General features: G+C 48.2%; 1 pseudogene; it reads left to right on the top strand.

The window, feature by feature from the left end:
* The first annotated feature begins 4,996 nt into the window (after positions 1–4,996).
* Positions 4,997–5,581, top strand: LOC118882796 (annotated as a pseudogene).
* The last annotated feature ends 5,615 nt before the right edge of the window (positions 5,582–11,196 follow it).

Here is an 11,196-nt window from a genome sequence, read left to right as displayed (position 1 = left end):
CTGACCCGGCCTGGTCACCAGATTTGAGCCTCAGGCCAGCGGGGAGAGGCTCTGGAGAGAGCCTCATGGGGACCCGCTGTGCTGCTCTGAGGCCCAGCGACAAGGCAGGACACAGAGGAAGTAGGGAGCATTGGCCCCATTTCTAGACGCACCATGGCCTGGCTGCAGTGCAGGAGACACTGCCTGGCATGTCCTGTACCCTGAAGCCTGCAGCTCAAGACCTCTGGCTGATCTCAACCTCGACCTGGGTGACTGTCCAGGTGGCAGTGGAGAAACGTCCCCCTTGGGGCCTTGCGGGCAGCAGGCATCACTAAGAGGTTTGAGCCAGAAGACGCAAAGTTCCCCTGAAACTTCCTCAAAGAAATAATGAAGTGAGCCCTGCGGGGGTGGTGAACACCAGCTCTTGGCATTTGGACAGCGTGTGATGGCGCCGCTGATGAGGCCTTGGGACCCTCAGGCTACTGTCTGGCCTTCCTGTCACCCATCAAAGTTTCTCTCCGGGACACCTGTTCCCTGGAAGATCCACTGACCTGGTTCACGGCCACCCCTCCACTCCCTGCACAGGTGTGACCACACCTAACATTTCATAACGTAGCTTATTCCCTGGAACTCATGTATGAGTCTCTGGGAATTCCTCCTCCTCTTGGCCACACGCATTCTGAGTCCACTTGGAGAACCATCCACCACGGTGGCAGAGCGGGATGCTGGATGTCATAAGGCTTCTCATGCTCCAGGTGTCTCGGACAGTTTTGTTAATCCAGCAGCACTGCATCTGATGGCAAGGGCGCCCTGCCAACCAGGGGCTGGACTAAGGATTGGGGTCCCCTCTGCTTAATTATTCAGTCAACAAACCCCAAGTGGGTGGCCTCGGGCCTCTTCCTTGTGAGCGTACACTCACCTCACCTGCATTCCTTGGGTCAAGGCGCCTGCTCAGGCAGCCTCTTCTCCCTCCCTATCTGCAATTCCTACTTCTCCTCCTGCCCCAGCACAGCCCACAATCCACATGGCAGGTCCAACAACCCAGCTAGGCTATAGATTGGATCAGATTGTCATTCCATTGCTTTAAAACCCTCTACTGCCTTTCAAATAGGACTTGGAAATACATTTCCCAAATAAAAATACAGGATGCCAGTTAAATTTGAATTCCAGATAACACATGAATAATTGTTTAGTATAAAACTTATCTGAAATTCAAATTTAACTGGGTGTCCTATATTTTATCTGGTAACCCTTATCGAATACGATGAATGCGATCTCAACTCCTTGCCTTGGCCGCCGCAATCCTGGGGGGCCCGCTTCACCATCCTGGTGGATTCACGTTATGCCCTCACCTGCTCCCCACACCTCCCACCACCCCATGCTTCTTCCTGCTGCTTGAACATTGAATCCCTGCTCTGAGCCCTTGCACTTTCTGTTCTCTGCCTAGAACATTCTTCCCCGGGTCCTCACACAGCTGGCCTCTACTTCTCAGGTCTCAGCTCCGGGTCACCCCCAGGGTGGCTTTCCTGAATCCCTCCAGGCTCTCTCTGCCCCATCACTCTCTCATATTTTCTTCTCGTTGCACATCTAAATCCACTGCTCAGTGGGCTGGAAAATCTCAGAAACTAGCCAAGTGGAAAAGGCACAAGAAGCCCAGGAAGTGATTTTCCATCAGGATGGCCTGAGCCAGGGTCAGTGGAAAGCTCTGCAAGAGTCGACCGGGTACTCCTGCCACACTACAGTCTCCTCTTCCCTGAGGGGCTGGAGAGACTGGGGCGGGAGAGGGAAGTGTGTCTCCTTCAGGGTCTTTCTCTCCCCACCTCCTCTGCAGCCTTGTTTTGTAGCATTGTCACAGATGACATCTTTCTGTCCTCACCACCACCCTGCCTGTTCTCGCTTCTCAAGCTTGGCTGGCTCCTCTAGTCAAATGTTAAGGAGACTCTGGAAAGTTCCTCCTGGTCACTCGGTGTTTAGGAAGATCTCACAAAAGGGTCTTAGCATCACTATGAGTTTTCCTCTGAACACCATTCTCAGAACAGGGCATCCTGAGCTATTCTAGAATTTCAAAATTTGTGGTGCCACGAGAGGCCAGGGGCAGGGGAGCGAGCCTGAGAACCCCTTTTTTTATACAAGGTCATCTCCTTCTGGAAGTTGGGAGCCAGTCGTCAAAATGCCAAACGTTCTTGATCTGAGCCTCTCGGAGACCTTCAGAGGCAATGCTTGCCTGCAGTGGGAACCCATTTTATTTTTTCCCTCAGTCCATGTGGGACTGACACTTCTAGAATATACAATGAAAAATGGGTGCCTAGAAAAACAAAGACTCATAAGATACAACCTCAGTGCCATGCATTTACATGTCCAACAACATTAACATGCCATACATGTTTCTAAATGCTCTCGGTTTCTGCACATACCCCACTGAGGGTGGGTTATAAATGTCTGCACACTTGGAGTGCAGGGTACAGATTACTGAACAGCTCATTTATTTAAGGTACGAATCCTGAAAGTGCTTTTTATTCTTTGGTATATGAATCTATAGCCAAAGACTTTCTCAGTAGACAAAGGGAAAAGAAAGGCAGTGCAGATGGTTTACTATTCGCTCTGGGCTTGCTCAAGAGCCAAGGGAATGTTCTCCAACAAACGGAGGGTCACCAGGGCTGCCATCTCCCTGGCAGGAGACAGAGGTGGCTTTGTTGGGTTTGATTGTCTGGCACTGCCAAGAAAGGGAGAAAGCCGCCACTCATGCTTAGAGGGGAAACTGGAGGTGGGTTTGGTTCAAAGACTGTGAGTGTGGGCCTGTCCTCTGCCCAGGTCCTGGCAGGGAAGCTGGCTCACCTAAGAAGAGTCTTCATAACCATATTTGCTCTGAGGCTCAGGATGAAGACTGGCCCCAAAGTCGTGGCTGCTCTTATAAGAAAACCCAGTGGGCATAAACCTTAATTTCCAAAATGTCTATTGATAGTTAGGATGACTTGAGCATTTACCATGTGGAAGGCACAGTGCTAAGGGCTTATCCCCATTACCCAATTAGGTTATTTCCATTGTCATCATGTCACGTTACAGATCAGAGATCCAACCTCAAGGAGCCGGAGTGCCCTGCCCAGGAGGAGGTGGGATTTGAACGCCGACTGCCTGGCTTCCAAGCACCCTTACCCACTGCATCATGCTATCTTCTAGATCAGGGGAAAAGATCCCCTGGCTTAGGCCTCCACCGAGTCAAAGATAACCTCTGCGCCTTGAAACTTAGAGCAAGAATCGGGTCACACAAGTAACCTCTCTTCGAGCAGTTGTTCTCTAACTTGAGAGTGCACGTATCAGGATCACATGGAGGGCTGTTAACGCAGACTGTTAACAAAAGTAATGCTGTGGGCATGCTCTGTGGGACATTCACGCTCTCCCATCTCCAGAACCATCCTTCCCACCAAGGCTTATGTGCTTCAGCAAGGTTTGTTCCAGAGGCAGGATGGCTTTAGCTGGCTGCGATGAGGTCCAACCCATCAAAAGTCATCTGGTGCCCCCTTGACCTGGAATTGGCCTGATGGCATGGAGGAGAGCCACGCTTCTGGAACTCATCCCCCTGCCCCAGCAGAGGCTTCACGGACTGGCCTTTCATGGACCTTACCCTGATGTACAACAGAGGCCAGTGTCCCATGTGCATACAGTGTTGTTGAAATCCTCCAGGTTAATATCTTCAAAAGTCATCATCATTCCGCCCTCCAGGCCATCATTTTTGCCCCTTTGTTTTAAAATTAATAATTATGTTTGTCCCCCCAACTTTTAAGAGTCATCAGTGTTCTGGGAAAGCAACCACATTTATTGTGTGTTTTTCCTGTATCCCAACATACCACCTCGGCTCCTTGGTGGGAAGTGATGTACTTAGTGGTTGGAGAAGCTTGGGACTGGAGGATTCTCCTGCAGGATCTCCGAGCTGGGTGCACCTGGCCTCACTGGGCGCCTGTGGAATTGAGCTCCAAGCACACGCACCAGGATATGCTGGACACCCGTTTAGCCCACTGGCAGGGCCCATAGCCCATCTTCCAGCTGCACCTCCTATTCTATGCAACAGGGAACATTGCCTGGTTCTCCTGCCCTCAGTAGCAACCCAACCACCACTGGAAGATGTGGGGAGAGAGTAGCCAAACCGTAAGAGATAAAGGCTTGATAAAGGGATAAAGGATGGAGAGATACACCATGAGACCTAGTGACAACAAAATAAAAATAATGCCGTGTTTGTATTAGAATAATAACAATAACTAAGATTCATTGAGTTTACTATGTGACAGCCCCTTGATAAGTGCCTCACATACATCATTTCATTTAATCTTTAAACAACCCTGCAAAGTTCCAGATAACATCTTTATCTTCACTTGACAAATAAGGGAAGGAGAGAGGCACAGAGCAATCTCTAAGTCACAGAGCCAAGAAGCAGCAGAGCCAGGACATGAGCCTGGGACTGTCAGACTCCAGAGCTCTCAGCCACTGCCCTGCTGGAGAAAAAGACCCACCTCTTGTTATCCAGCTGAAAACTGTGTTTGAGGCTGGCTTTGAACAAGGCAAGAGACGCTCTAAGAACAGCTTGGAGCCGTGGAAGGTCAATGGCTTACTCATGATTGATGAAATTAATAAAAAACTATAGCCCACGAACAATGTTTAAATTCATTTTGGCTGAAATTTACTCCATCATTATGAGGGGAAAGAACCATTATCTTCCCGATAGTCCTGAGTTGGCTGATGCATTTAAAAAGCAATTTTGGTAAATTAAAGGATATTTTTGCCCTCTCTTCCTGAATGAAAAGCCAATAGAGCACAGAAAAGAGCATGTCTGTCCTAAGACAAATGGAAAGTGATACACTTGAGGGAGAATTATGCCTGGACGGAGTTAGTAATGACCATGTGATGAAACCTCTGAAAAGAGCCTGTGGCCGAATTATCTGTCCCCAGGCCCATCCAACTGCCTAGAAGCCCACCTTTAGAAATCTGGCTTTTTCCAGTAAGTGGCCTGAGGTGACCTCTAAAAATGGTTCGCTACTCACTTGACCTAGAAAACCCCACAAAATCATGCAAGTCAAGAGGTTCAAATCTTCGTGTTCACTTTAAGAACACTCGTGAAACTGCCCAGGCCATTAAGGGTATGCATATCCAAAAAGCCACCAAGTATCTGAAGGATGTCACTTTAAAGAAGCAATGTGTGCCATTCTGTTGTTACAATGGTGGAGTTGGTAGATGTGCCCAGGCCAGACAGTGGGGCTGGACGCAGGGTCGGTGGCCCAAAAAGAGTGCTGAATTTTTTACTGCACATGCTCAAAAATGCAGAGAGTAATGCTGAACTTCAGGGCTTAGATGTAGATTCTCCGGTCATTGAGCACATCCAGGTGAACAAAGCCCCCAAGATGTGGCGCAGGACTTACAGAGCTCATGGTCGGATCAACCCATACATGAGCTGTCTCTGCCACATTGAGATGCTCCTTACTGAAAAAGAACAGATTGTTCCTAAACCAGAAGTGGAGGTTGCCCAGAAGAAAAAACTATCCCAGAAGAAACTGAAGAAACAAAAACTTATGGCCTGGGAATAAATGCTGCAAAAAATAAATGCAAATAAAAGTAAAAAAAAAAAAGAAATCTGTACTTTTGGGTTAAGACACTGTTGTTTCTAGAAGTCTTCTGTTTTCACCTCCTGACAAAAGGGACTATGTCTTGTTGGGCTGCATATCTCGGGGCCACCCAGCTCTTTCCCTAACTTGCTGTGGAACCTTTGGTGGCTACCGCGGACCGTGTTACACGTGCCAGGTGTGGGGGGAGGATGGGGGGGGGAAGAGGCCGTGCTCTCCACTGAAGTGCTCACGCCCAGCAGCACAGAGAAGACAGGACTTAAACAACTGCAAGTCAGGGAGGAGGAAAGAGGGACTTGAACAAAGTGACCTGAGACTTCAGAGACAGATTGCTCTCAGCTAGTTGGGGGAGTGACCCAGGCAACAGATTCAGTACAGTTTTAGAGGAACAGCAGCAAAAAGCAACCTCTTTGGGGTGGCCAGAGGGTGTCGTCCTCCCCCTTTGTAACTGAGTCCCCTGTAGCCCGTAGAGAAGGGTGGAGGTATCGAGATTGGAATTTTTTTCATTCTCTGCTGTTTCTCTCGCACCCTGGGCAAGCCTTTTCTCCTATCTGGGCCTCTTTATCTATAAATGGGTTGACGGAGAGGAAAGCGCTGCCCAGCTGCCTCCCAGTGAGGTTATAAGAAGGAGGCCCGCGCTGTGAATGGCTCTCAGTCAGGGTGCCTTCGCAGATGGGTCTTTGCTCCTCGCCCCAGGGGCGATGCTGTGACTGATGGAGCCGTCTCCTGACCCACAAGCTCACCATCAGCAGGATGGGGCCACGCCCCAGCTCTCTGCAGATCCCCCCTTCCTGGGAGTCTAACCCACCTCCCTAGCTTGCTCAGGCCATTGCATCTTCTCTAGTGGAACAAGTGACGCCCCCCTTCCTCAGCAGGAGGTCGGTGACCACCAAGGACACCACCCCAGCCCAAGTGGGCAAGCACCTGGCCTGAGCTTGGCCACTGGCCGCTCAGAGGGGGCACTGTCTCCAGTCTGTGCAGTCCCAGAACGTTTGTCCTTGTTGCCAAGGTAGGCCGAGATGGGATTTCCAAGGAGCCAAATGCTGCTCCTCTTCAGGCACCAGGTTACCCTGGTTACCTGGCAGGGACATCTGCCTGCCACTAAGAGAGAGCCTGCAAGGTAACTGATGCCTTACTCACAGCACAAAGGCCGAGGGGAGGGTGGGCCTCTGGGCTGAAGGAGAACAGTCATTTACTGCCATGTCCCTCTTGTCACTCATTTAGTGATGTGCTCACTCCATTCGTTATTCATTCATTCAGGCATTCGTTTGCTCCTTGATTTTTTCAGCTATCCATTTGGTCATCCACTCATGGATTTATTTGTTGATTCAGTTAGATATTTGTCTCCCAGTCCACTCATCTATCCATCTACCCACCCATCTATCCACCAATACATCCATCCCTTTATTTGGTTGGTCAGTAATTAAATCAGCGGGGCAATCAGCACACATATCCGTACTCCCATGTCCAAAGCACTGTTGCTTGGCAGTGAGGAGGGCAGGGCGCTAACATCCATTGCCAGGCTACTATGTGCCCGGCAAGGTGCCGACCTCTTGACATATTTGATCCTCACATTAATCCTGGAGGCAAGTACTAAGCTTCCCACCTACAGAGGAGAAAAATTAGTTAGCCCAGAGACACTGGATGGCCTGCCTAGAGACAGTCAACCAGTGGGAGACAGAGCCAAGGTCCCACCCCAGGTCTCCCTGGCTCTACAGCCCATGCCTTTTCCCCTTTTTGTTTAACATCACTGTTTACACAACCACACAATCACAATAGTAAACATTTTAATTGCCCCCAAAACTGTGTAATCCCTCCTCTTGCCCCTCTTTACCTTTCCAGCCTCTGATTTCTCTGTAACTATAAATTCATTTGCATTTTCTACAGTTTATACAGTAGAACAGGAATCATGGAGTATGTTTTTTGGAGGGAGACTAGTGTTTTGTTTGTTTGTTTGTTTTTTCTTGGCTGCTCTGCGCGGCTTATGGGATCTTAGTTCCCCAACCAAGAATTGAACCTGGGCCCTCGGCAGTGAAAGTGTGGAGTCCTAACCACTGGACCACCAGGGGATGTTCATGGGAGAGTAATGTTCTTTTCCTCTTTATGTTTTTCTTGCGTATGGGTCTGGCTTCTCTCACTTGCTAATATATAGAAATAAAATTGGTTTTGGGTATTGGTCTTGTATTCTGCCACCGTAAACTCATTCTACTAGCTTTTTTTGTAGATTTCTTTGGATTTTGTGGACAGACGATCATGTTATCTAGGAATAAAGATCATTTTATTTATTTATTTATTTTTAAAATCACTGTTTCCAGAGTGCTTTTACATTCTTTTGATACTTACCCCAGTCCTGGGAGATGCCTATAGAGCAAATGAGCAAAGTGTGGCTCAGAGAAGCTGAGTGAGAGGCTGAAGATCACAAACTGCTAAGGACAGAATCTGAACTTGAACTTGGATTTTCTGACTGCAAAGTTTTGTTCTTTCCACAGCATTGTGTGCACCAAGAATTAGCCACATAGAGTAGCAAGTTCTGAGTGGCTCTGGCTGCTGGGTGTGTGGGAAAGAACCCTGGGTTCTGGGAAGGGAGCAGTGAACATGTGCTGAGGGGCAGGAAAGGATTTCTGGAGGCGGAAGAACCAAGCCAGGCCTTGAAGTACAGGGAAAACGTTGCCATGTGGAGAGCACTCCAATGGGGCAGAGGTGCAGAGAGTCTGTGTAGGGGGTTGGCTAGAGCAGAAAACCTGTACTGGGCAAAGGAAGAAGATGCTAGAATATAGGTGGGGTTTTCCCTTCCGGAAAGAGTCATCGAAGAGTTCGGAGGACTTTTCTAACCCACAAATCTGATCATGTCCCTTTCTTATTTAAAAACTTTCAATGCCCCTTCTCCGAATCTCCCAAGATAAAGCCTACACCATGTGCTTGGCTTATAGGCCCTCTGTCCCCCGTAACTCTGCCTGTGCACCCACAGGGTATCCTACCTCTGACATGCCTGTGTAGGTGCTCGGATGTACTGGCTTCTCCCAGCAATGACTCAGGGAGCAACTTTGGTTTCAAGGAACTGCATGGGCAGGCCTGCCACTCCCTGGCTGGCCTCCTGCATCCAAAACAAACAGTCTGGTGGGCAGCATGTGGGCAGGAGAATGAAATGGGGGAGGGCATTTCAGGATAACCAGGAAAGCTTCCAGAGCAAAGCTTGTTTGTTGTTAGAAATAAAAATGATGAATCCAGGGATGGGGCTGAGGAGGGGAGGGGCGTGAGCCTTCTTCAATGGCCAGGTGGACACCATCATGGTAGCTGTTATTGAGCACCTGCCATGTACTAAGCCCCATCCTCACAACTGCTACACAGCAGAGGGATCATTTGGCAAACAGGAAACTGAAGCTCAGAACATGCAATTGAGTGGCTCAGTTACACAGCCAGCAAGTGGTAGATTCGAACTCAGGTCTGTCTGGCACCAACAGCATCCCTTTGCAACAAAATCGTGGGTCAAAAACTTAGATCACAGACATGTGAAGGACATAAAATTATAAACCATTAGTGAGCTAATCATTTTAAGACATGCAATCATTTAAGCCTTTGTGAAAGCAGGTTTTCTAAACAATGCTAATCATCTTTCTGTGACAAAAAGCATGAATTGTCGAAGAGCTGTTAATTCAGAGGCTGAGCTTTCTAAGTAGTGCTGTTGAGTTGCCATACTGGATTGAGAACTGTATTGGTGGCCTTATGTAAGTGACTTAAATGAAGGACAAGAGAGAAATCAGAAAAAGGAATCCTGCAGCAGCAAATCCAATGAATCCCACTAACCCAGCTCCTCTAACCCAGCTTCCTGGGTAACTCCAAATGTCCCACTGGAAGGGGAGTGGCAATCATGAGGGATCAAGGGCCATGTGGCAGTTCTTAAGACAGAGCTCCGGGCCATGTCAGGACTTAGGAGCTCCCAGTCCCTTGGAGCTGGCTGGGCCCACTGATACCCTGCCTAAGGGCTCCATTCTCCCAGCCTCCTGAGCCCATCTCCACAGGTGCCGCGTGGGGCTCAGCATCCAGAGCTAAGCCTGGGGCTTGGAATTAGGACACTGGGGCCGCTACTGGGTGTGAGCCCTGGGCAGCTGCATGCTGTGCTCACACCCAGTCTGTCCCACTGGACTTCCTGTCAGGTGTCTTTCGTGGTCTCTGGGCCATTTCTAGGCCTGGAACCTGCTTAGTTTCTGCGGGCCTCCCTTCCCAAAGCCAGATCTGCCCCCAGGTGTCCCCACCGTCCCTGGTAGGGGGCCTGCCTCCCAGAAACCAGCCACTCTTTCTTTCTGCCTTCTTTCTTTCTTTCTTTAATTAATTTAATTTAAAATTAATTAATTAATTAATTTACAGTGTTATGTCAGCCATTATTTCTTGAACCCCTCCTATCTCCAGGGCACTGTGCTGAGACTATAGAGATAATTAAGACATGGTCCCTGCACTTGAGGAAATCATGGTCCCTTGACAGAGATGCCCCTATAATTTCAACCTGTGGAGCAGTGGGGTCACAGAGGAGAGAGGGTCATTTCTCTATGAAAGGTCAGAGAGATTCTAAGAGACCATGAGTTTCGACTGGGGTCTTAGTGGTAGGCAAGTTTTATTTGTAAGAGATCAGGGGGCCAAATGGAGCTGGAGGGAAAAGCCACTCTGGGCACAGGGAGCAACATGGAAAAAGAAATAGGAGGGGAAACAACCAAAATGGCCACCTATAGAATAGATAAATTGTGCTTTATTCGCAAAATGAAATGTTACACAGCAATAAAAGAACAAATTGTTACAACACCCAATGACATAGATAAATCTCAAACACAAAAACAAACACAATGTTGAGCAGAAGAAGTTAGACCCCAAAGAGTATACAATATGGTGTGTAATTACAATTACATGAAATTCAAGAACAGGCAAAACTAATCTATGGTGATAGAAATCAAGCAGTGGTTACGTCTGGCTGGCACAGGAAGACTTTTGGGGTGTGAGAAATGTATCTTGATGTGGATCGTGCTTACACAGCTTATTGGCCTTTATATTTAAGAGCTGTAGACTTTACTATGTGTCTTAGCTCCAGCTGCTGTAACAAAATACCGCACAGACTGGGTGGCTTAAACAGAAATTGATTTCTCTCAGTTCTGGAGGCTGGAAGTCCAAGATCAAGGTGCTGGCTGATTCCATTCCTAGTGATGGCTCTCTACCTGACTTGCAGATGGCCACCTTTGTGCTGAGTCTTCACATTTTGGGGAGGTGGGATCTCTGGTGTCTCTTCTTGTATGGACACTAATGCTATTGGATCAGGGCCCCACTTCTATGGCCTCATTTAATCTTAATTACCTCTGTAAAAACCCTATCTCCAAATATAGTCACGTTGGGAATGGGGGCTTCAACATATAATTTTGGGGGGGACACATTCAGCCCATAACACTATATTTAAGTTATACTTCAAAACAAAACAAAAGAAAAAAGAAATAAATAATACTAAGGTCAATTCCTCATTGCCAGAGATTCTGATTCAATTGGTCTGGGATGGGGTCTTGTCCTAAGAATTTTATTAAAGCACTCCCAATGATCCTAACATGCAACAAGGCTTGGGACCCACTGGAAT

Source organism: Balaenoptera musculus, chromosome 16, assembly GCF_009873245.2.
Source record: "Balaenoptera musculus isolate JJ_BM4_2016_0621 chromosome 16, mBalMus1.pri.v3, whole genome shotgun sequence".
NCBI lineage: Eukaryota > Metazoa > Chordata > Mammalia > Artiodactyla > Balaenopteridae > Balaenoptera > Balaenoptera musculus.
The sequence above is the reverse complement of the archived record's forward strand: the minus strand, read 5'-3'. Positions and strand labels throughout refer to the sequence as shown.